Source organism: Lissotriton vulgaris, chromosome 12 (genome assembly GCF_964263255.1).
Source record: "Lissotriton vulgaris chromosome 12, aLisVul1.2, whole genome shotgun sequence".
Lineage (NCBI taxonomy): Eukaryota > Metazoa > Chordata > Amphibia > Caudata > Salamandridae > Lissotriton > Lissotriton vulgaris.
The window spans coordinates 119,869,844-119,897,416 of record NC_141700.1 but is presented as its reverse complement, the minus strand read 5'-3'; positions in this window follow the sequence as shown (position 1 = coordinate 119,897,416).

Below are 27,573 nucleotides of genomic sequence, written 5' to 3'. Positions count from 1 at the left end.
GCCCTCGAGCCGCTGTGGGCTGACGAGCTCGTGGAGAGGCACCTGCGCGCCTGGAGAGATACTTCGTTTCAAGGATACGGCAGCCTGCTCAGCAACCCCGAGTCATTTTGCCTAATCTCTGCTGAAGACGGATAATGATCCAGAAACACGTGTCCAGAGATGGCCAGCACTAATCTGCACCCACCTGGTGAAACACTCAAGACTTTCCAAGTGTACTCGCTTGTCGATCTGAACTGCATCTACCATGATGCCCAGGGGCGACTCTGCTGGGAGGTGAAACAGTGTGCTCCCACACCCTCCTTCTACTTAAAGGCTGCCCTCGAGCCGCTGTGGGCTGACGAGATCGTGGAGAGGCACCTGCGCGCCTGGAGAGATACAACGTTCCAAGGATACGGCAGCCTGCTCAGCAACCCCGAGTCATTTCGCCTAATCTCTGCTGAAGACGGATAATAATCCAGAAACACGTGGCCAGAGATGGCCAGCACTAATCTGCACCCACCTGGTGAAACACTCAAGACTTTCCAAGTGTACTCGCTTGTCGATCTGAACTGCATCTACCATGATGCCCAGGGGCGACTCTGCTGGGAGGTGAAGCAGTGTGCTCCCACACCCTCCTTCTACTTAAAGGCTGCCCTCGAGCCGCTGTGGGCTGACGAGCTCGTGGAGAGGCACCTGCGCGCCTGGAGAGATACTACGTTCCAAGGATACGGCAGCCTGCTCAGCAACCCCGAGTCATTTTATCTAATCTCTGCTGAAGACGGATAATAATCCAGAAACACGTGTCCAGAGATGGCCAGCACTAATCTGCACCCACCTGGTGAAACACTCAAGACTTTCCAAGTGTACTCGCTTGTCGGTCTGAACTGCATCTACCATGATGCTCAGGGGCGACTCTGCTGGGAGGTGAAGCAGTGTGCTCCCACACCCTCCTTCTACTTAAAGGCTGCCCTCGAGCAGCTGTGGGTTGACGAGCTCGTGGAGAGGCACCTGCGCGCCTGGAGAGATACTACGTTCCAAGGATACGGCAGCCTGCTCAGCAACCCCGAGTCATTTTGCCTAATCTCTGCTGAAGAGGGATAATAATCCAGAAACACGTGTTCAGAGATGGCCAGCACTAATCTGCACCAGCCTGGTGAAACACTCAAGACTTTCCAAGTGTACTCGCTTGTCGATCTGAACTGCATCTACCATGATGCCCAGGGGCGACTCTGCTGGGAGGTGAAGCAGTGTGCTCCCACACCCTCCTTCTACTTAAAGGCTGCCCTCGAGCCGCTGTGGGCTGACGAGCTCGTGGAGAGGCACCTGCGCGCCTCGAGAGATACTACGTTCCAAGGATACGGCAGCCTGCTCAGCAACCCGAGTCATTTTGCCTAATCTCTGCTGAAGACGGATAATAATCCAGAAACATGTGTCCAGAGATGGCCAGCACTAAACTGCACCCACCTGGTGAAACACTCAAGACTTTCCAAGTGTACTCGCTTGTCGATCTGAACTGCATCTACCATGATGCCCAGGGGCGACTCTGCTGGGAGGTGAAGCAGTGTGCTCCCACATCCTCCTTCTACTTAAAGGCTGCCCTCGAGCCGCTGTGGGCTGACGAGCTCGTGGAGAGGCACCTGCGCTCCTGGAGAGATACTACGTTCCAAGGATACGGCAGCCTGCTCAGCAACCCCGAGTCATTTTGCCTAATCTCTGCTGAAGACGGATAATAATCCAGAAACACGTGTCCAGAGATGGCCAGCACTAATCTGCACCCACCTGGTGAAACACTCAAGACTTTCCAAGTGTACTCGCTTGTCGATCTGAACTGCATCTACCATGATGCCCAGGGGCGACTCTGCTGGGAGGTGAAGCAGTGTGCTCCCACACCCTCCTTCTACTTAAAGGCTGCCCTCGAGCCGCTGTGGGCTGACGAGCTCGTGGAGAGGCACCTGCGCGCCTGGAGAGATACTACGTTCCAAGGATACGGCAGCCTGCTCAGCAACCCTGAGTCATTTTGCCTAATCTCTGCTGAAGACGGATAATAATCCAGAAACACGTGTCCAGAGATGGCCAGCACTAATCTGCACCCACCTGGTGAAACACTCAAGACTTTCCAAGTGTACTCGCTTGTCGATCTGAGCTGCATCTACCATGATGCCCAGGGGCGACTATGCTGGGAGGTGAAGCAGTGTGCTCCCACACCCTCCTTCTACTTAAAGGCTGCCCTCGAGCCGCTGTGGGCTGATGAGCTCGTGGAGAGGCACCTGCGCGCCTGGAGAGATACTACGTTCCAAGGATACGGCAGCCTGCTCAGCAACCCCGAGTCATTTTGCCTAATCTCTGCTGAAGACGGATAATAATCCAGAAACACGTGTTCAGAGATGGCCAGCACTAATCTGCACCCACCTGGTGAAACACTTAAGACTTTCCAAGTGTACTCGCTTGTCGATCTGAACTGCATCTACCATGATGCCCAGGGGCGACTCTGCTGGGAGGTGAAGTAGTGTGCTCCCACACCCTCCTTCTACTTAAAGGCTGCCCTCGAGCCGCTGTGGGCTGACGAGCTCGTGGAGAGGCACCTGCGCGCCTGGAGAGATACTACGTTCCAAGGATACGGCAGCCTGCTCAGCAACCCCGAGTCATTTTGCCTAATCTCTTCTGAAGACGGATAATAATCCAGAAACACGCGTTCAGAGATGGCCAGCACTAATCTGCACCCACCTGGTGAAACACTTAAGACTTTCCAAGTGTACTCGCTTGTCGATCTGAACTGCATCTACCATGATGCCCAGGGGCGACTCTGCTGGGAGGTGAAGTAGTGTGCTCCCACACCCTCCTTCTACTTAAAGGCTGCCCTCGAGCCGCTGTGGGCTGACGAGCTCGTGGAGAGGCACCTGCGCGCCTGGAGAGATACTACGTTCCAAGGATACGGCAGCCTGCTCAGCAACCCCGAGTCATTTTGCCTAATCTCTGCTGAAGACGGATAATAATCCAGAAACACGTGTCCAGAGATGGCCAGCACTAATCTGCACCCACCTGGTGAAACACTCAAGACTTTCCAAGTGTACTCGCTTGTCGATCTGAACTGCATCTACCATGATGCCCAGGGGCGACTCTGCTGGGAGGTGAAGCAGTGTGCTCCCACACCCTCCTTCTACTTAAAGGCTGCCCTCGAGCCGCTGTGGGCTGACGAGCTCGTGGAGAGGCACCTGCGCGCCTGGAGAGATACTACGTTCCAAGGATACGGCAGCCTGCTCAGCAACCCCGAGTCATTTTGCCTAATCTCTGCTGAAGACGGATAATAATCCAGAAACACATGTCCAGAGATGGCCAGCACTAATCTGCACCCACCTGGTGAAACACTCAAGACTTTCCAAGTGTACTCGCTTGTCGATCTGAACTGCATCTACCATGATGCCCAGGGGCGACTCTGCTGGGAGGTGAAGCAGTGTGCTCCCACACCCTCCTTCTACTTAAAGGCTGCCCTCGAGCCGCTGTGGGCTGACGAGCTCGTGGAGAGGCACCTGCGCGCCTGGAGAGATACTACGTTCCAAGGATACGGCAGCCTGCTCAGCAACACCGAGTCATTTTGCCTAATCTCTGCTGAAGACGGATAATAATCCAGAAACACGTGTCCAGAGATGGCCAGCACTAATCTGCACCCACCTGGTGAAACACTCAAGACTTTCCAAGTGTACTCGCTTGTCGATCTGAACTGCATCTACCATGATGCCCAGGGGCGACTCTACTGGGAGGTGAAGTAGTGTGCTCCCACACCCTCCTTCTACTTAAAGGCTGCCCTCGAGCCGCTGTGGGCTGACGAGCTCGTGGAGAGGCACCTGCGCGCCTGGAGAGATACTACGTTCCAAGCATACGGCAGCCTGCTCAACAACCCCGAGTCATTTTGCCTAATCTCTGCTGAAGACGGATAATAATCCAGAAACACGTGTCCAGAGATGGCCAGCACTAATCTGCACCCACCTGGTGAAACACTCAAGACTTTCCAAGTGTACTCGCTTGTCGATCTGAACTGCATCTACCATGATGCCCAGGGGCGACTCTGCTGGGAGGTGAAGCAGTGTGCTCCCACACCCTCCTTCTACTTAAAGGCTGCCCTCGAGCCGCTGTGGGCTGACGAGCTCGTGGAGAGGCACCTGCCCGCATGGAGAGATACTACGTTCCAAGGATACGGCAGCCTGCTCAGCAACCCCGAGTCATTTTGCCTAATCTCTGCTGAAGACGGATAATAATCCAGAAACACGTGTCCAGAGATGGCCAGCACTAATCTGCACCCACCTGGTGAAACACTCAAGACTTTCCAAGTGTACTCGCTTGTCGATCTGAACTGCATCTACCATGATGCCCAGGGGCGACTCTGCTGGGAGGTGAAGCAGTGTGCTCCCACACCCTCCTTCTACTTAAAGGCTGCCCTCGAGCCGCTGTGGGCTGACGAGCTCGTGGAGAGGCACCTGCCCGCCTGGAGAGATACTACGTTCCAAGGATACGGCAGCCTGCTCAGCAACCCCGAGTCATTTTGCCTAATCTCTGCTGAAGACGGATAATAATCCAGAAACACGTGTCCAGAGATGGCCAGCACTAATCTGCACCCACCTGGTGAAACACTCAAGACTTTCCAAGTGTACTCGCTTGTCGATCTGAACTGCATCTACCATGATGCCCAGGGGCGACTCTGCTGGGAGGTGAAGCAGTGTGCTCCCACACCCTCCTTCTACTTAAAGGCTGCCCTCGAGCCGCTGTGGGCTGACGAGCTCGTGGAGAGGCACCTGCGCGCCTGGAGAGATACTACGTTCCAAGGATACGGCAGCCTGCTTAGCAACCCCGAGTCATTTTGCCTAATCTCTGCTGAAGACGGATAATAATCCAGAAACACGTGTCCAGGGATGGCCAGCACTAATCTGCACCCACCTGGTGAAACACTCAAGACTTTCCAAGTGTACTCGCTTGTCGATCTGAACTGCATCTACCATGATGCCCAGGGGCGACTCTGCTGGGAGGTGAAGCAGTGTGCTCCCACACCCTCCTTCTGCATTTAAAATGACTAGTAACTGCCACCAAGACATTCGTATAACTTGGGGTGCCCGAATTAGCCTGAATTGTCACTCTTGTAGGAGTGTTTTGGTTAGTAATTGTGTTGGTACTGTCATTGGCAGTGCTGACGAGGCCCCTGGCATTTATTTTGTTACAGATTAAGCACTGTCTAACTATAACAAATCTACCATACCTACCTAGCCTCTTGAGGATGTACTATCTTGCCAATATCCTCCCTCAGTTTCTGCTCTCACAGTGTGCTAGTTGGAGTAGGAGTCTCAAAGTTGACACGAGAATGGACGTAAGAATGAATTGATATGGACGTAAGAATGATTTTCATATGGTTGACCTCTGTAATGGCACTGAGAACATAGAAAAGACAATGGAAGGGAATACAACGTGTGAAATTACCAATTGCTAAGATGAAAGAATTCATTCAATGTTTTTGTTGTGATGTATTCAGTGCTTACACCCTTTGTGGCACGAAAAATACCAGCTGCAGGATGGTTATGAAGGCTCTACTGGTGGGGTCTTCAAACTGAGGGCAGCCCCCCCTTGGGGGTCTCAAGTGACCCCGGAGGCGGGAGGAGGTGGGGGGGTGGCAGGATGTTGACAAACCAAGCATTATGCCAATAATAGTGCTCCGTTTAAGCTGAAAAGAATAAGCGGCAGAAAGTTGCTCCGTAATGGGCCATCACTAACATGCTTTGTCATTTATATCCTAGATGGGAGTATGTGTCAAAAGGGAAGGGACTCCAAATATTCTACAAAACTCCCACCCCCAATTCTAATAATCACACTGTTGCCAATCATGTATTTCATTGCATTTTTAAAGCGCTATCAGAACTTAGCTGCAATGTTTCAAATACGTCTAAACATATGTAAACATTGCTAATTTAATAGAATAATTGTGAAAAATTCTGAAGGAGCCTGATGATTTTTTTTTCTTCACTGGGGGGTGCGGCAATAAACAGATTGAAGACCCCTGCTCTACATTCAGTGTAATATAAGGCAATAATGTAAGGTGGATTTGTAGAGCTCTGCTTGTCACCCGTGTTTGTCTCCAGGCACTGAAATGGAGGCTTATAGGATAGGAAACAATCCACCTTGGTCACTGTGGGTTGTCATTTCCTCCCCTACAGCTTGTTGCCAGTAAATGATAGTTGAGGCTGAAGCAAGTATCAGTTTGTTACAGTAGGAGCCGGAGGCGTCGAAGGAAATGAAGAAGAACATTGGTGCAGCGGTTCTTAACCTATTAACAAGCCCTAAGCAATTTCTATGATTTGAACCTCTAAACAATAAACAAACTACAGAAACAAGTTCACATCAAGCAAATACACAAATTATTAAAGACTATTTAATTCACATACAAAAAAAGTATACAGACTTTAAAATTGTAATTTTAGAGGGAAAGTTGGAACATTTCAAAGTTTGGTTTTATTTCTGAAACAGGAAGCAGTATGCTAGACTCTAGCAGATTACAGATTTTCTTTTTTTTCTAATGCATTCTTTTTGTTGGCTCATACCAGTTCCTCGATTGAGACCACTACACTCTGTTTGGAGCACTTATGCTGCACCCATATATAAAGCTTAGAATAATAATTTAGGGCATTATTATTATGCTGCTCAGTCGGACCGCCGACCAATATCGTGACTGTCAGGAGACCGCACAACAGGCAGATGGCAGTCTGACCACTGGATTACAATGAAACTGCTCCATACCACGACGGCTTGTGCTGCAGCCATTAAAAATGGCCGCAGCACAAGCCGCTGTGGTATGAAGCACCTCCATGCACCATGTGCTATGCACCCGGTGCCATGTGGTGCATGGCACATGATGCATGGAGGTGTGTGGGGGCACCACAAGTGTCCCCAAGACCACATTGCTGTGGCTTACGAGGGACTAGGGCCCTGCTTGACACCCCCAAAACCCGTTTCCAACAGCCTTATCATGGCGGTCTATCCGAGATGAAAGGACTGTCAGAAAGGGGTATCGTAATCCCAACGGTGGTGCCTGCCTTGGCACCACCTCTTTTCAGGACTACAATTTCGATCACTGCCCATCGAGATCTGAGATCCTGGCAGAGGCAGCGGTCTTCCCTCCGGCAGCTTGTGGTCTGACTGCCGGCATTGTAATCCGGCAGTGAGACCGATGGCCTGTCGGTGGCGGTCCAACCAAATTCTAAATCAGCCCCTTCATTTTTAACCTTCACATTTACGAAGTGTTTTACAGTTATGAATTTTGCCTTTTTTATGTTTCTATACTTTATTGATCTGATATTATGACTTTGTTTTAAAAACAGTTGCAGACTGTCCTGGTCCCCAGGTTAAGAACTTCTATATCTCCTCCAGTCTGACCAAAGTGTTTGGAGTGTAGGAACTTTTTATAAGTTGCCTGCAGCAAGTACAAGTGCACTCAGTCTCCCATACCTTGCAAAATACATATAAAGCATGTCTTTACAAGTTCAAAACTGGCCTGATTTTCAAATGTTGGCCACTTTTTTAGCTACCCAGCTCACTAAAGGGGCCACTTTTATTTTGGTGCCCAGGCCTATTTTTTGCCAAAGTCCGACCCTGAGTACCACCTGCCACCTAATCACACCCCAAATGCATGCAGACAAATAGGAAAACTGGTTTATGTTGGTTTCATATCTCTGCTTCACACACAAACTTTGAATTCAAGAGTACAACAGTCATTAGTGCTGGCACCCAGAGCATTCTGTTTAGCATAGGTAACCGGAGCGTTCCATTGGCATGCTAATAAGATTTGAAGATGCATATGATGTCATTATCTTTATGAATGTAAATTATTGTTAAAAAATAATAGGTGCATAATCATTGTTTTTAAATATGTGAAAACAATAGAAAATATGGAGAATAATCTGTGGGAAGAGATTACATGTTTCGTCCCTATCCAAGTTTAGGACCCACAATGTGCCTTCATCATGGAATGGAATAAACAATGATACAGATCATTCCAGTACCTACAAGAGTGGCAATGCACAGAGATTCATTCTCAAGTGGTCTACAGACATATGCATAGCAGCTACACATAAACAAAGCATTAAAGCACTGGACAGTCATGCTCTGAGCCGCTGGATTTATGCAGCAATGGAGGACCATATTGTGCGGCAGGGCAAGCCAAATTATGAAGCTAGCAGGGGCGGCTCTAGGCTCATGGTGGCCCTGGGCAGGGAGCGTAGGTAGGGGGCCCTGGAAGAGGGGGTCCGGGCGGGTCGGGGCGCAGAGGGCCAGAGGCCAGTGAAGAGGGGGGGGGGGTCAAGTGTTTGGAAGTGGAACAGAGCCAGAGGCCCCCAAATCCCTGCCAGAGGCCGCCACACAAATATGTGTCCATCCTCAGAGGATTATTATATTAAGGATATATATTGGCGTGGTGGCCCCTAGGATTTGGTGGCCCTGTGCAGGTGCACAGCTTGCACATGCCTAAGGCCGCCCCTGAAGCTAGAAAAAAAAAATTATGACAGATTATACAGCACATTCTGTGGCGTTATCCGGGCACTGTTTTACCACAATATTTACCAATATCTGAGTAAAACTGCCACCCATTCTCATGCTCATTTAGAACAAGCAACGTCAACAAACAACAAAGTGCTTGAAGGAATGCTTGAATTAATCTAAAACAAAGCTAGCAATAATTACAGCAATCAACAACTTAAAACATGGCCAGTGTGCAGCAAATTCAATACCCTTTGATCCACTTTTTGAGAACTGTGACTTATAGAGAAGTTGATTAATTATGAGCTATAGCTGTCAAATTCATATTTATGCAGAAAACACTACAGCCAAATAATTGTGTTTTTCTGTGCCTATGGTTGGTATTTAACAAAATATGTGCAGAATAATTGGTGTATCCTACACACTTTATTTAGTCAACACATGAACATGCATCAATTCATCACAGTTCATTTCATTTAAGTTAATTTATGAAAGCATAAGGAATTGTATTGTATTTGCATTTATATAGTGCTTAGGCCCCCTGACGAGGCACTGAAGCAAGTTATGATGGACAGCACTCTGCAGCAGAGTATGAATTGCTGTAGTGTATCACAGTTCCAGGGGCCGTGATTGAGGGTAGAAGGATAGTCAAGTTTTATGAGTTTCATCTCAAAGTACATGTGATAAGGTTATAGCCATAACTACTTCTTGTTGAAGAAGGCTGATGAATAAAATTACAAACCCAACTTGGACAAGTTTTTGTATCAAAATATATACATCTAAAAATCTGAAAAGATGGAAGAGGAAAATAAGAAAGGATTGTAGCGCAAATAAGTCCAATTGTCCCACGGGTCTCAATGTGGTCTCTATGTTCTCCTTGGGCACCATGTTCTCAATTGTCTGCAAAATCAGAGCGATTTGTTACAGGTGCACAGAGTTCTTTGTACTGTACATGTTGTGTTTCTTGTTGACTGCTGTGTTCCACGGTCCATGAAGGAATGTATGGCAATTCGACATTCTGATGGTGTGACGTGAAGAACCTCTCCTCTCACATTGTCTTGTAATGTTTATACATTTGTTGGGCCGTTGAATAGGCAGTGGCGTAGCTAGGGGAGTGGGGAGGGGTGGTTCACCCCGAGCAGCACTCTTTTTGGGGGCAGCGGAGTTGAGTACCACCACCCCCCCACCCCCGGGAACAAGTTGTCCGTCAGACGCCACCCACTCCCCCAAACAAGTCGTTCGTCGCCTGCCGCCCCCCAACCCCGCTCTTACCTGCACCGGGCAGCATCCTTAGGGCCTACCCCAGGTGGCAGTAGGTCTAGCTGCGCCATTGTGAATTGCTTTGTGTCTAGATCCTTGCAAGGGGTGATGTCTGACGAAGGGATAAAGAATGTGAGTTTGATTGTGCATAACGTTGTTGGAAAGTTACAGTATGGGGTGCTATCTTAAAATGGAAGAATTGTAAGTAAGAATCTACCATCCTCTAAAGTTATTGATTGCCTTGATGAATCTGAGATAGACTTAGATCTTGTCTTCACAACAATAGAGACACCAATTATCCTACATTAACTCACAAAAAAGATCAACAATGAATCTGCATTGGTGTTGTCATTCACCAGATAATCCCTTCTTGCATCTTTGGGATACTACATGGGTGATCGTTTCTTCATCAGATCATTTGAGTTGTTGGGCATATTTCATTGGGTTTAGCTCTAACCATTACCAAGGACCCATCTAATGCAGGAATTCTCAGTGCACACTTTCCAAAAGGTTAGACCTAGTCCATAGCAATGATATTAGAAACATCCTTATGAGGTAAAAGAAGATCAATATTTTCTATAAGTGTTCCTGTATTGTTTCCACTTTCAGGCAGAGTCACGGTTCTCCACGGGCGTTTGCGAGATGAGACGCTACACAATCCAAAGGAAAGTAAACAGTAGCATGATTACATTTTGCATATTAACAGTATGTTTGCTCTGAGATCATCAAGAACTGCTGAGATCATCATTTTATGGGATTTTGTAAAGTTTGTAAAAATTTCCTCAAATCAGCAATTAGTCCCTACCGACCACCACTGAATACTGTGTATATACTGAATTTTAATCTTTTCAACTTTTACATTGTTTTTAACTAATTACTGTTCTTGATATTCCAATGTATTTGTATAGCATACTTTTATGATTTTAAAATAATCGAATAAAGTGATTTTGACTCTGACTCAGTATGTTTGCTCTGAAAGTTAATGCATGCTCAACTTACAGAGCGCATTGTCTCCCATATTGTACCTAAAGTTAGTGTAACAGGGTGGTACAGGTGCAAAGACCTTGAAGATTTGACCGAAAGCTGAAATTACTGAATTAATTTGATCCCTGTTTGTATGGAATCTTAATATCAAATTAAACCAGATACCAAAAGTGGGCACATGGATGATATTTGTTGGTGGATTTTGTTGTTGTTGCAAGATTACACATTTTACGGAGCTCAGCCTTGGCAGTGCTCATTTCATACATATTTGACCAGGAGATTGTACTGTCACCAAGCCCTGACATGTATTGGAGAGAGGCTACATGGCACACAGAGCATTAAGAGAAGAGAAATGTGGTATTTCGAAAATGGTAATGTCAAATCCATCTTTACTATTAAAGAGGATTTATCACCACCATTCCAAAGCTATTAAACATGAATAGCTACTCCTTTCCAATCAGAATTTAAAGATTAAAAGGCATTTAATGATACCTCAATGTTAGCCTATGGAAGCAGTAGGCCTCACAGCAGTGAAAAACAAATTTAGCTGTTTGTCACTGCCAGGCCATGTAAAAATTAAAAGTACATGTCTTTTCTTTTTGTTATACAGCTCCTAACCTTAGGGTCACTTAGAACCTACTGTTGGGGTGACATGTATGTAACAAGCATTTGCAATGCAATAGGTCTCGCATTAGGAAAGTGTGAGCTATAGGTATTGTAAATGAATTTTTTTTAAAATATGTGTTGGCTTTGAAAATATATAAATTAATAGCATTGTTATTCACAAAGCCAATAGCTTACACTTTCCTAATGCGAGTCCTATTGGCTATGGCAATGCTTGTTGGTAGCAAGCAAGGACAGTGCTGTTGTGGTGCTGAGTGATGATGTGGTTGGGCTGAGTGATGTGGTGGTGTATTAGAGTGATGTGGTGGTGTATTAGAGTGATGTGGTGGTGTATTAGAGTGATGTGGTGGTGCCCCTGAGTGATGTGGTGGTGTCCCTGAGTGATGTAGTGGTGTCCGAGTGATGTAGTGATGTCCCGAGTGATGTGGTGGTGTCCCTGAGTGATGTGGTGGTGTTCTTGAGTGATGTGGTGGTGTCCCTGAGTGATGTGGTGGTGCCCCTGAGTGATGTGGTGGTGTTCCCTACTGATGTGGTGGTGTCCCTGAGTGATATGGTGGTGTCCCCGAGTGATGTGCTGGTGTCCCCGAGTGATGTGCTGGTGTCCCTGAGTGATGTGGTGGTGGTGTCCCCGAGTGATGTGGTGGTGTCCCCGAGTGATGTGGTGGTGTTCCTGAGTGATGTGGTGGTGACCCTGAGTGATGTGGTGGTGTCCCTGAGTGATGTGGTTGTGTCCCTGAGTGATGTGGTGGTGCCCCTGAGTGGTGCCCCTGTGTGATGTGGTGGTGTCCCTGTGTGATGTGGTGGTGTCCCTGAGTGATGTGATGGTGATCCTGAGTGATGTGGTGGTGTCCCTGAGTGATGTGGTGGTGTCCCTGAGTGATGTAGTGGTGTCCCTGAGTGATGTGGTGGTGCCCCTGAGTGAAGTGGTGGTGCCCCCGAGTGATGTGTTGGTGCCCCTGAGTGATGTGGTGGTGTCCCCGAGTGATGTGGTGGTGTCCCCGAGTGATATGGTGGTGTCCCTGAGTGATGAGGTGGTGTCCCTGAGTGATGTGGTGGTATTCCGGAGTGATGTGGTGGTATCCCTGAGTGATGTGGTGGTGCCCCTGAGTGATGTGGTGGTGCCCCTGAGTGATGTGGTGGTGTTCCTGAGTGATGTGGTGGTGTTCCTGAGGGATGTGGTGGAGTCCCAGAGTGATGTGGTGGTGTCCCCGAGTGATGTGGTGGTGCCCCTGAGTGGTGACCCTGAGTGATGTGGTGGTGTTCCTGAGTGATGTGGTGGTGCCCCTGAGTGGTGACCCTGAGTGATGTGGTGGTGTTCCTGAGTGATGTGGTGGTGTTCCTGAGTGATGTGGTGGTGTCCCTGAGTGATGTGGTGGTGACCCCGAGTGATGTGGTGGTGTCCCCGAGTGATGTGGTGGTGTCCCTAAGTGATGTGGTGGTGCCCCTGAGTGATGTGGCGGTGCCCCTGAGTGATGTGGCGGTGCCCCTGAGTGATGTGGTGGTGCCCCTGAGTGATGTGGTGGTGTCCCTGAGTGATGTGGCGGTGCCCCTGAGTGATGTGGTGGTGCCCCTGAGTGATGTGGTGGTGCCCCTGAGTGATGGCGATTGCTTACTCAATAGCTAGGCTCAACCTGATAAAAAGGGGAGTTTAAGGCTAGGCAAGTGGTTTTAAATGCAAAGTCGAAATGGCAGTATACTGCACACACATGCCCTGCAATGGCAGGCCTGAGACAGGCTTGAAAGACTACTTGTGTGGGTGGCACAACCAGTGCTGCAGGCCCACTAGTAGTATTTAGTGTACTTACCCTGGGTACATGGTATACCACCTTACAAGGGACTTCCAGGTAAAATAAATATGCCAATCAGGTATATGCCACTGTCAACATGTTTAAATGAGAAGCACATGCACTTTAGCGCTGGTCAGAAGTGGTAAAGTGCTCTGAGTACTAAGACCAACAAAAAGATACAGCCAAAACTGGAGGGAAGCAGGCAAAAAATTGCGGAAAGACCACCCTAAACATAACAGGTCCAACAATGTAGTGTTTACCTAATTAATTCAATTTACAGAAAATTAATATTATGGCTATGCTAAAAATTGTGAGAAGAATACAGTTTCTAATAGAGACATTGAAATAGCAAAAAATGGAGCGCTTGAGAATAAAGAGCAGATGAAACATACAAAAAAGGGTTTGGGGAAAAGGGCAGAGTGACATAGGAAAGAAGATGCAAGAGGGTACTGAGAATGGTTAGCTACCTTCTGCAGGGGTGCAGGGTGGGGTGGGTGGGTTGGGGTATTTTTCTGAATGTTTTTTAGTTTCTACGGCTCTTTTGTGTCCCTTTCTTAGGACGCCGTGGCTGTGCGTGTCTCCCATGGTGTGATTGCTTGTGAGGATGGGGGGTGAGCTACTTTTACTTTATACGATATTGATTGCACATATATCCTGACTTGCACACCCCACCCCCAACAACGTGGTCCTCAGTCACTTTGCTCGCCCTTATCGCTGTGGGGGTGCGTGCAGCAGCACGGCGTTCCTTCTTTTCTTCCTTTTTAGTGCTCCCCCCTTTTTCTTATCTTCTGGGTCAGTATAGCGAATGACTGTAACTCCTGTTGCCGTTCTGGTTCCTCAGTTATGTACCAGTATAATAATTTGGTGGTCGGTGGGCACGTGACGGGCTACGATGGGCACTGATTGGAAATATGGCATCTATATTCTGATTGCTGCAGACTATTGCTGATAACCGTTTTTATCGATGCCTTAATGTTTTGATGCCTGATTCGTGACCCGCTATGGGAACTCAGATGATTAACTGCAACTGATCCTGCTATAATTTCTATTATAAAATTAACCTTCTTTGATCCTGAATCCAGCGGTCGCACTCAGCTCCTCTACGATTGAACTACTTGCTTGCAAAATACTGGGTGACTGCCGTGAAACCCCCTTATTGATTTACGTGCTTTTCATATTGTTTCGTGGCCGGCCTAATTGGTTGTAGGCCCGTATTTGTATGCTACTATCTGCACAATAAAGGTTTTCAAAAAAAAAAAGAGAATGGTTAGCTATGGGTGAGACAATAAAAGAGAGCGAAGTGAAGAAGAGGAAGGAAAGAGTATAAGACTTGAGGCAAAGGGGTGGATGGATTAGGTAAGTGAAAGAATTGGAGGGGACGAGAATCAAAAGAGTGGATAAGGTCAAGAGTTCATAACTCTAAAGGGAAGAGGGAAAGAATGAAAAGAGTAGAAAACAAACTAATTGAAATTATAATATTCACCTCTGTAGAATAAGTTTATAACCAATTAAATATGCCAAGTTCAAAAGCTTTTACCTGCAGGTTACAGATATCTCAACAGCTAGCACTGTCAGTCTCACTGGAATTGTACAAGTACACGTGTGGGTGGTGTGGGTGGTGGTGTGAGGACAGAAGTAGATCAAAGGGTAGTAGTAACTGTAGTGCTAATCGTGCAGTTTTAGCCAACAGGAAGCAGGGTGTACAGTAAATCTCATGCAACGAACGTGATTATTGTGAAACTCTTCTGTGAGTCTTCAGGCTGTTCTGTCCCCTTGTGCTGTTTGGAGAACAAACAAACATAGGATGCGAATAAAAGCCAAATAATACTGATCAAATGTAATTTCCCACAAGTTGTGACCTTGATAGCCTTGGAGAACATGAGTTGTACAATTCACCTTTGACAATAGTTTCATCATCCACAAAAATGGTCTAACTGTGTTAGTTCCGTTTATTTTCATGACTTCTAAAGCAATAAAAGAGAATAAAATCAACACCTGAATCGCAAACATGCTTTATTGGATAAGGTATGTATAAACTGGAAACCCGTTCCTTAAATACCGGTTGAGTTTCGGCTTTCAATACAAAACAAAGGCTGCCTGGTCACTCCAGGTTAAAAATGTCATGCTTTTACCACATTTACTTTGATGATTGTCTGTAAAAGCCACAGTTAGGTCACACATTGTATATGATGGACCACAAATGCTTGTTTTTCTTGCAAATCCTCATTGGCGTTCAAGATGGCACTGGAGTGGGCACTAGAGAATATTTAACAAGAGCGAGTTAATAAAACAAGTGCACTGGGTTTTAACCAATATATATACACATAGATACATATATATATATATATATATATATATATATATATATATATATATATATATATATACATATATATATATATATATATTTTTTTTTTTTTTTTTTTTTTACTGCTCCCAGCTTGGTGTCGTCGTGCGAGGTGCACTCAAGGAGAGGCGAAGAGCTCCAAGCTTCAGCTCCAATAAACAGGTAAAAAGGCACCAGTCTGCTGTTCCCTTTTCACAGTCCTGCTACCATCGTAGATGTGATGACTATGACACGACAGACGCTGGACGCTAGGACCCTGTGGGTCACAGGGTGGTGACCAGGTCACCGGACACCACTTCCTGCAGAGGGACAGGAAAGGACATTCTGCAGCAGGACAAGGACGAGGACGGACGTGCCCTGACGGACGGACACCATATAATAATAAAGAATTATCTCCTCACACTACCTGGTGTCCTGAGTGGTTCCTGCATGCTGCGCAGCGACGATACGACATCTGGCGACGAAGGTGGTCGGAAACGGTGAAACTACGCGACCACGAGACCACAGGATCAACAGAGCGGCTGCGGAGGTCGCTGCAGGTCGCTGCTGACGCAAGGAGCTACACGGGAGCCCACCCCGATAAGCGTCCAACACAACGAAAGCAGGAATAAAAGTGCGGTAAGAGGAGCAGTAACGGAAGCGGCAGAAGCGCCGGGGAGAAATTGAAGAGCGCGCTAAAGAAAACAGAGCGCGTAGTATCGCGAGAGCGATCGAAGTCTCGGCGGCCATTTTAGAGACAGGCAGCAAGGACCAATAGCAACGCGGCCACAGCAGTCGGCCATTTTAAAGTCAGGCAATAGCGAGATTTCGATCGCGAAATCTCGCGAGAAGCAAGGCAGCCATTTTGTGAAGGACAATAAGAGAAAAGTGCACCAAAAACAAAAGGCAGCCATCAGAAAGCCAGGCAAGACGACTAAAAAGGCACAAGAAGCACCGAAGAGGCTGAAAAAGGGACAACAGTGTCACCATAAGAAAAGAGTATAAAAGAAGGAAACAAAGAAGAAAGATATCAACATAAATAGCTCAAAATAAAAGAGTCTAAAGAAAATGCCAGACACAAAGTCACAGAGTGCACAATACCGCAGACCAGTGCCTTTCATTGTATCGGAGCCACAAGTGGGCATCCGGTGGGAAAAATGGATCATAAAATTTGAAAGATACATGAAGGCGACTGACGTGGTAAATGAAAAGAAATTAGACCTATTCTTAAACTTAGTGGGGGATGAGGTGGATGATCTCCTCATAACACTGCCACAGAGCGAACTAGAAACATACGACAAATTAATAAAATGCCTGACGGCCAAGTTCGACCCGCAAAGAAACGTCGACTTTGAGAGATACTCGTTTCACATGGCATATCAGCAGCCAGAAGAGTCAATGGATGACTTCGCAACAAGACTGAGGAAGCTAGTAGCACATTGCGAATTTGAAAAGTACGACAATGAACAGGCACTTCGCCTCAAACTGATAGAAGGCTGCCGAGACACGGAATTTCGCACAAGGCTACTAAAAGAACCGACAACAGTAGACAAAATTCTAGATCTGGCAAGGGCAGAAGCAAGAGCAATGATACAAGCAAAACAGATGGACCGAAAGGGAGAACAAATACATAGAATGTCAGACACCGGCAAGAAAGGGAACTGGAAAGGAGGACAGAAGGAACAAGCGGCAAAGAAACAAAGTTCCCAATGCTACCGGTGCGGTTTGGAATTCCCTCACAGAGGATCATGCCCAGCATTTGGTCAAACATGCAGAAAATGCAACAGAAGTAACCACTTTGCTACCATGTGTCAAGGTGGACAGTTCAAAAGTGAACGTGGCAGGCCCGGAAAGCCAAGAACAGCAACAACAAAACATGTACGACACATGGAAGCGACGGAGAGGAATTCGTCAGGAGAGTCAGGAGAAGAAGAAGAAGAGGATGAAACAACAAGAAAGGTAGAACGCCTATATCTCATGACCACGGATGAAGGGCATGAAGAGGAACACATCAGACTAATAGACAGGAAATCAATAAAGAAGACGGATTGGGTGACCATTGAAGTGGGGCCCCATCAAACAAACTTTGTACTGGACAGCGGAGCCACGTGCAATATCATGTGTGCAACAGAATATGATAAGATGAAGACGAAGCCGCCGCTACAACCGTCAAGTGTAAGAGTATTCACATGGGGTGCCCAAAATCCCGTGACAAACATGGGAAAATTCACAGACACCATGACGCATAAGGGCAAGACTGTCATAGAAGAAATACATGTGTTACGAGGAGACATTCCCGCACCGTGTCTATTGAGCAATGTAACTGCAGAAGTGATGGGCCTTCTGAAAATGATGTATCACATGTCGGAAAAGGAAAGCATACTACAAGAATTCCCAAAACTAACGGAAGGATTAGGAAAGCTAAAAGGAAAGCAAATAACATTGCACATAAATGAGGCTGTCAGGCCAGTCGCACAGCATCACCGAAGGGTCCCAATACATCTACAACCTCAAGTGGAGGAAGAAATAAAGGCCCTACTGGCACAGGACATCATTGAGCCAGCAGAAGGACCAACACCATGGGTGTCCCCGATAGTGGCTGTACCGAAGAAAGACACCACACAGATAAGAATCTGTGTGGACATGAGAGTACCGAACACAGCCATCGAAAGAGAAAGACATCCAGGGCCACATCTGGACGACATGATAAGCTGCCTGACAGGAATGAGAAAATTCTCCAAATTAGACTTGTGCAAGGGATACCATCAATTGGAACTGGACGAGCAGTCCAGATACATAACGACCTTCTCAACGCACCTAGGACTGTTTCGCTACAAAAGGCTGAGCTTTGGAATATCTTCAGCAGCAGAAATATTCCAAGAAACGATCAGGCAGATAATAAGACCGATAACGAACAGTCTTAACTACAGCGATGACATTCTGGTCTTCGGGAAGTCAGACGGAGAACATGACACGGCACTGAGGGAAGTATGCTCACGGCTGGTAGAGGTAGGCCTGACAGTAAATGAGAAGAAATGCGAGCTGGGAAGAGAAGAATTAGTGTTCTTTGGACACATATTCCAACGGAAAGGAATGAGGCCAGACAGGAGTAAGATAGACACGCTCGAAAAGACGAGTGAACCAAAAGACGTCGCTGATGTACGCTCGTTTCTTGGCCTGGCCAGCTACTGCTCGAGGTACATAAAAGACTTCGCAACGGTGAGCACACCATTAAGAGAACTAACAAAACAAGGGCACCCATTCAAATGGACCACAGAATGCACAAAAGCGTTTGAAGAAATAAGAGCATCAGTGACGGCAGTAGACCATTTGGCGTACTTCGACCCGAACTTATGCACTGGACTAACAGTAGACGCCAGCCCGGTAGGTCTGGGTGCAATACTAGCACAACACAAACCTGGGAAAGATTCACCTCGACAGATAGTAGCATACGGGAGCAAAAGCCTGTCAGATGTTGAGAGAGCATACTCTCAACCAGAAAAGGAGAGCTTGGCAGTAGTATGGGCATGTGAGCACTACCACATGTTCATATATGGAAAACCGTTCACCATAGTGACAGACCACCAAGCGCTAGTGACTATCTACGGCAACCCAAAAGCGAAAATACCACCAAGAATAGAGAGGTGGGGAATAAGGCTGATGGACTATAATTTCAAAATAATACACAAACCAGGCAAAGACCAAAACCCAGCTGATTACATGTCGCGACATCCGCTCCCATATCGGACCGGTGGTAACACAATGGCAGAAGAATACCTGAACTTCATCGTGAAACAAAACACCCCAGCGTCAATAACGAGTGAAGAACTGGAGCAAGAGACAAAAAGAGATCTGACGATGAAGGCAATAGGAACGGTAGTGAGGCTACAGAGATGGAGACATGTTAATAGCAACACCGTCACAGAAGAAGGGGTCGACAAAGAAGAACTGCTGGCATTCAAAAAGATCAGCGAAGAACTGTCGGAGACAGAGAACGGAATCCTGATGAGAGGGTCAAGGATTGTAATACCACCCAGACTAAGAAAGAGAACAATTAAGATCGCACATGAGTCACATAGAGGAATAGTAGCGACAAAGAAGATGTTGAGAGAAAGAGTGTGGTTCCCAGGACTAGACAGCATGGTGGAGGAAGAAGTGTCACAATGTCACACCTGTCAAGTAACTGGATCATCTAGTAAGCCCACACCGTTGAAGATGTCGGAGTTGCCATCAGCAGTATGGACCGAACTGGCCGCAGATTTCTATGGGCCACTGGAGACCGGAAAATACCTGTTGGTAGTCATCGACGAATTTTCGAGATTCCCAATAGTGAGGGAAGTGTCCTCGACATCGGCAAGTGCCACCTTACCAGTGCTAGACGACATATTTGCTGCCTGGGGCTCACCACAAACATTGAAAACAGACAATGGTCCTCCATTTTCAGGAGAAGAATTCCGCAGGTTCATGGACTACCTGGGAGTCAAACACAGGAAAATAACTCCCCTGTGGCCACAAGCCAACGGAATGGCAGAACGATTTATGGGGACCATCAAAAGAGCCATCAAGCGAGCAAAACTGTCACAGATCTCAATTGGACAGGCGCTCTGTCAGGTGCTGCGAGATTATAGGAACACTCCTCACAGCGCCACGGGCAGATGTCCAGCAGAACTGGTGCTAGGAAGAGCAAGCAAAACCAGACTACCACAGATAGAGGCCATAGCAGACACCAACAGACAAGAGATCGCTGAAAGAGACAGCAAAGAGAAAAGGAAAATGAAAGAATACGCTGACAAGAAGAGAAATGCGGCTGAACACCAACTAAAGGAAGGAGACTTAGTAATAGTGAAACAAACACAGCAAAGGAAGTCTGACAGCCCTTTTGCAAAAGATCAGCTGGTAGTGACTGGAGTAAATGGGTCAATGGTGACTGCAGTCTCAGACCATCGGAAGGTAACAAGAAACAGCTCACACTTCAAGGAGTTCAAGATGGAAGAAGGAGAAAGAGCAATAACGACACCGGAAGTGGAGGAAAGAGAGCAAGGAACAAACGGGGGAGTGACAACACAAAAAGAAGAAGGTGGAGGACAAGAACAAAGCGGAGAACAAAGACCAAGAAGAGAATGCAAAAAGACAAAGAGACTGCTAGAAGAAATGTAGAGTCTCTCTCTCTCTCTCTCTCTCTCTCTCTCTCTCTCTCTCTCTCTCTCTCTCTCTCTCTCTCTCTCTCTCTCTCTCTCTCTCTCTCTCTCTCTCTCTCTCTCTCTCTCTCTCTCTCTCTCTCTCCTTTTTGCCCTCTGTCACAAGACTTCACTGTGTGGACAGTATACCGAGAATTTGTGCATGTGGAAAAGTTTGTTGTGACACGGGGGGAGATGTGATGACCATGACACGACAGACGCTGGACGCTAGGACCCTGTGGGTCACAGGGTGGTGACCAGGTCACCGGACACCACTTCCTGCAGAGGGACAGGAAAGGACATTCTGCAGCAGGACAAGGACGAGGACGGACGTGCCCTGACGGACGAACACCATATAATAATAAAGAATTATCTCCTCACACTACCTGGTGTCCTGAGTGGTTCCTGCATGCTGCGCAGCGACGATACGACAGTAGCCTTACGCGTTTCGAATACTTTCTTCCTCAGAGGCTGATGGTGAAGGAAAGCAACATGCAGTATCCAATCACAGTCCCTTTTCTAGCTTGATAACACGAAGCAGGGGGCAACAGGGGCAAGTATCCCACGAGCCTCTGACATGGAGCAGAGGCGCTGGATCTGAAGACACACGCAGACTGGGGCTCAATCCATGAGCTTGAAATACCCACAGTAAAGAAAGATGCAACGAGAATGAAATGGATGCAAATAATAATCTTTTCCGACCACAACTCCCACAAAGCAGTGCACAGGCTCATCATGAGCAGCCCATCAGAGGGCGTGTTATCAAGCTAGAAAAGGGACTGTGATTGGATACTGCATGTTGCTTTCCTTCACCATCAGCCTCTGAGGAAGAAAGTATTCGAAACGTGTAAGGCTACGATGGTAGCAGGACTGTGAAAAGGGAACAGCAGGCTGGCGCCTTTTTACCTGTTTTTTGGAGCTGAAGCTTGGAGCTCTTCGCCTCTCCTTGAGTGCACCTCGCACGACGACACCAAGCTGGGAGCAGTAATATATATATATATATATATATATATATATATATATATATATATATATATATATATATATATATATATATATATATATATATATATATATATATATATATATATATATATATATATATATAAATGAAAATAATGCACCAGAAGTAATGCTTGCTTCAGTGATAGACACTCTTCTATTTTTGTTTTTATTTTATTCTTACATGAAGATACTGGTGGAATAAGTCTAGCATGTAAGTGTCTATTGTATAAAACAAGACAAAATACAAACAATCATATTAAATATACCAACTTAAAATTGCGAATAAATGTACATATAATTTTACAGGCGTAAAAGTACATTATTTTTATTCTTCAACTGACGAATATAACAAGAACTGTTTCAAAAGTATTTTGTGGCATTTTATGCTCAACCCTCGATCGTAAAGTTCTAGTAAATTTGTGAAATCAAAATCATTTAACCAGGTGACTTGAAACAGATCTCTGCCTCTGAAAAACGTATCTAAATTTAAGCTGACTTTAACCACAACTTTCCAAATGCATTATGATGTCCAGAGAACTGGTTAAATCTTGTCAGACAATAAATTGCGATTCATCGAATATCGACAGGCTTACTAAGGAATACTACGTTAGAATAAGATACATTTTTGAACAGTAGAAAAACAAATCTTGAAAATCCGTGACCACATTGAACAGTGAAGAAAGACTACTACATTGAGGAAAAGTCCAATTTCTTATCAATTAATCAAGCTGTGGTAGAGGACCTCAAATATAGTACATACCTGCAGATCATAAAACAAATGGGCTCAGCTGGTATTTTGCTTTTAAATGTATGCAAGGTCATAAAGAGCATAAACAGGCAATGTTCCTTTTCAAAAATCCACATTTGAAATACACAGTATGAAAAATCAGCCTATTTTGTTAGTGTCCCCACACACTGCTCCGTGGTACATTCTATAAGCTTCACCTACTAAAATGCTGCAGCACAGAACCCATCATGTTTTTCTTCTGTTGCAGTATAAGAAGTTGGCAGTCTAGTTCTTTAGTAGAACTCTGTAGATCAGCCATCACATATGACTTCTGCAGTGTGACAGGGCAACAGTCTTATAACAAGTAACACTTTATCCTGGCAGTCTATCCAACACACCATGTATCCTCAAAACTAACAGCATTGTATGAGGTACCAGTGCTGAACTTGGTCGGACTGGGACAGAAAATAAGACCGGGCAATTAATAAAAGTGGTATCAATTAGCCAATAACCAAAAAAAGTGGCAAATTGCAAATTAGGGAATTTTGATCTTGTATAAACACACTTTATATAAATGATTTTCAGGGAATTGGAAACTGTATGCATGTGTGCTTGCTGCAGCCAATGCTTGTGATAATATCATGCAAATCAACAGTAAAAACTAACCCATCAGATAATAAACTGGTCCACAATCTGCCATTAAAACAGCTCATGCACTGCTCTGTTAGACTCGCCTTTCTAGTAGTGCCAGATAGCCCTATAGGCTAGTCCGCCCCTGGTGCTCGTGTCTGTACAGCACAGCCGCAGACCTCAGTTGGTTTGCTGGTCAATGGCTCCATGGTTGGACAATTACAAAAAAAGACTATGGTTAAAAAATTGCGGCTCGCTATTATAAATTAAAATATGAGAGGTTTTGCAGAACTCATGTTGTGATAAAATCCAAAGTACACAATTTTAGGAAAATGTATTCTGAAGTGCTTTGGCTCTGAAACAGGGTACAAATCTATTAGGATATTAATTTTTATTTACATCAGTGATTGGGATTATCCACTAAAGAAACCTGGGTGTCATGATGTTATGATGAAAAGTCAGGACTCCAGTGCAAAGCCGAAATTATGTGATGGAAGTATAGATCTATAGATAGTCATAACAGCCCATCAGTCAGGGACTAGACGTTTGTTGTGGCCATATTGCAAGATCAGCCAGCCCAAGTCTGAAGGTTTGCGAAGAGAAGGTGCATTGAAAACCGGGCAGAAGAGTGACGGTCTGAGGGACCAGTAGGAGATACAATATGAAAGGAAGGGAAGTGAAAATATTTTTATACAGCACTATCACCTAATCATTTTCTTTGATTTTAACTACAAAATACACAAAGAAGGAGAGTGAATTATACATCAAAAATAGACATCTTATTAAATATTTTGTTTCATTCAGGAACAAAAAACGAAAAGATTGAAATTCGAATGGGACGGTTGAGGCGTTTCAAAATGTACTTTTAGTTCTAAAAGACGGTATGGTAGACTAGAGTAGCACTTTGTCATTTTTGCTCTTAAATTATGCTGTGTTTTTGTTGGTGCATACCAGTATTTTACTTGAGGCGACCAATTGTTCATACAAGATTCTGTTTGCAGTACTTGGTCTGCTTCTTCGAATTAAGATAAGGATAGCAACTTAATTTTTAGCCCACAGTTTCAAATTCTTTCCCATTTACAGATATGCCAACAAATGTTGCTACATTTCCAGCAAAAAGCAGAACATACCTTTAATAGAAGATAATACGTATATTTGTAAAGTGCAAGTTCACCCATTCCAGTACCATAGCTGAGTAGACCCACCCAGGTTTGAAGCTGTGACTGTAGAGGTCAAAAACATGTCCCTAGAGCAGTGGCATACGTCCACTGAGCCATCAGACATAAATGAGCAACAACCATTTACACCATTCTAAGGCAGTGGTCGAAGTACATTTAAAAAAGTATGGGGACTGTGATGCTGTGCGCAGGGGTCGGCAGGGTGATTGAATGTGGGGTGGAGTCAAAGGCGTGGCTAACATGACAATATATTTCTTTTACCTTCTGGTAACTACAATAAGGTACAGATGGGAAACATCCTTTACGACGCAACTTTTACTACGCAGTGCCTTTACAACGCAGGTTTTTCAACGCAAGTCATTACAACGAATTGCGCTGGGGGGCGCTGTAGGATAGGTAATAGTTTAATTTACTATCCAACACCTTCCCTACTATCCACGGGGACTGTAGTTGGAATAGTAAATGAAACTATTCACTATCCAGCACCCCCCAACGCAAGTCGTTGTAACGACTTGCGTTGAAAAACCTGCGTTGTAAAGGCATGCATGCTAAAAGCATGTGTTGTAACAACATACATCCTGTACAGATTCAATGAAAAATAAATGCAAGTTAAGTTATACAGCGGGATATGTACTATTGTACGTTATGAACCCTTTATTATTTAATACAGTGCACAAGAGAGCCACAAATTTGAATCCCAGTTGTAGTGGAGAATAGTGACTTGCGTATGTTTAATGCTAGAAGGTCCCAGCCCGTAACAGAAAGAACTGGGAGTATGTAAGTCATTATTTTAAACTTGCATTACATACAGTATAAGATAGGCTAATACAAATGTGCAAACTGGTTTAATATAAAGTGCTTCCAAAATATAGATTGCAGTAATACCCAGACTGTACATGGTGAATTATTTTTGTAACCGTCCATTAAAAGCACACACTTGACAGGTCAGCTGGTAACTCCCTTGCAATAAAACTGTCATCATGAAGCTCCAAGTGATTACATATATTAAAGCCAAGCACACTTTACAGTTTGCAGATGAACCAGTTGTGCACATTTATGTTTTGTTCAGGCAAGCAGGCACCCTGGCAAGATGTCTCGTTTAGCTCTCTGCCCCTCCCTTGGTTTCCGTGCAGGGCCGGACTGGGCGTTGCGGGCACCGGGCAATCCCCCGGTGCGCCGCAAGGGTGGGGGACAGTTTTGGGCCCCTGGGGGCCGTTTTTGTAACTGCACAGGAGAATCCCTGCCTGACACTTCTGCTAATGCATTTCAGCTCTCAGAATTAAGCGTCCAGTCCCGAGATGGTACTCTTTTCTCTAAAAGTAGGTGAACTGTTGTACTTTAAATTAGAAATGTATGGGCACGTCGTACCTCTCTGAACCCGCTCACCTCGACCACTGGTCTGTGGTGGTAAACTAGCGCTGCGCCAGCTCTTCAGCTGTTTCTGACAACACCTTAAACTTGTGGCCGAGAGTGGGTCTTAAATTAGCGCCTTCGAGTGTGCACTTTATGCGATAGCGCCACAGGAAGTGACCAGTGGTAGAAGAAAGCAGCTTAATCGAGACTAGTCAGCCTTGGTAGTTGACAACCCCTGGCTCAGGGCACAAGTCATAAAAAAAGAAGTGGGGGGACGCTGTCACTGGAAGTGACGTCACAACAGGAAGTGACGTTACGAAAGGTGCCGAGCTCCTCGTCCCAGAGAGGCCAAAGAGTGAAGTCCAGCTGTTTGGCAGGGGGGACAGCGTCCCCCCGGTAAAATAAGTGGGGGGACCGTGCCCCCCGCGTGGTACCCCGACTCGAGCCCTGCCCTGGCTACTGACAATTCCGGAGGAACTCTCCTAAAAGAAATTTAGGGCACATTTTAAAAATAATTCTTCTCTGGAGATGAGTAGGGAAAGTGCATGACTTTGGAAACTGAGACAAGTGCAAGCTGTGCCGTTTTGTAGACCAGGAAGGTGGCACGCAACAACGCTCATTCAGGGAAAGTGATTATTGTGACACTCCACTGGGAGTCGCTAGGTTGTCCTGTTCCCAACTGCGGTTTGGAGAACAAAGCAAAATGGGGCGTGAACGACAAAAGTTCGACCGATCAAAAGTCACTTCCGAAAAGTTGTGTCCTTGATAGCCATGGAGAACTGGGCAGGCTCCAGATGGCAACACTAACCAACCAGCTTAGAAACGGGGACATTTGGTAAGCCACATAACAGTTCATGTACACTGTCCGCATGTCTGGGTGAGATGAATGGATGGAGATATGCATGGCGAAATATGTGAAGTGTATAATGTGGGCTATCTCACTCCAAATATAAAATATTCGCATTTGTAGATGAATGTAGGACGTAACTAAATGTATTTTTATATTTTAAAATGTTGCTAATTATCAATAAAAAGTAAGTTTTGATATCACCCCGGGCGCATACTATTGTGAGCCCCTTTTAATTAGATAGGTTGCTAAGTTTACATTTTTGAGTTGCCGGAGGTCTTTGTTCACTGATGTTCTTGTGCCTTAGGAACTCCAATTTCAGAGCAGGTGGTCCTCTCTTTCTTATTATTAAGGGCCAGATGTACCACCCTTCCAATTTGGGGATCGCTACTTGGAATTTACAATGTGTTTCAGACACTGTTTGCGATTCCTAATCGGGTTGCAAATTCCCTGCCTCATTAATATTCATGAGGCAAGTGCAATTTGTGACCCATTGGGAATGGCCAGCATTCGCAGGGATGGTGTCCTGCTGGGGTCAGGGGACCACCATGTCTCTGACTGCTTTTTAAATAAAGCTGTTTTTTAAAAAAAAATGCAGCCCGTTTTCCTTAAAGGAAAACGGGATGCATTTCAAAAAGAAAAATGAAACATTACTGTTTCATTTTTTTTAAAGTAGGCAGTGGTCCCTGGGACCACTGCTAGCTCTTAAAAATTATTTCCCCTGCCAGTCACAAAGGAAAAGGGGACCCCTGGGGACCAATTCCCGTTTGCAAGTGGCTTACCATCTATTTGAAATGGGTGATAAACTGTGAGTGTTTTGCGGCCGCAAAACAATCTTATATTAAAGTGCAAGTCTCTAATAGGAAGGGACGCCCTTGGCTCGCCCCTTCCTAATAGGCAGTCGCAAGCCTTATTTTACGAGTCAGTAATAGGTTACCGACTCGCAAAATATGGTTTGTAAATAGGGCAGACCTATTTTGCGGTCGCAAACGGGCTGATTTCCCATTTGCAAAAAACAGTCATACATCTGGCCCTTAATACTCACCAACAACCTTCTATAGCACAGCTTAAGAACCTGAGGGCATAATAACAAGGCAGCACCATAACATTATCGCCGCTTTTGCGGCTGTTTTTGGCCGAAAAGCAGCAATAATTTTATCGCCCTATCAGCAAAGACACGCTATCGCG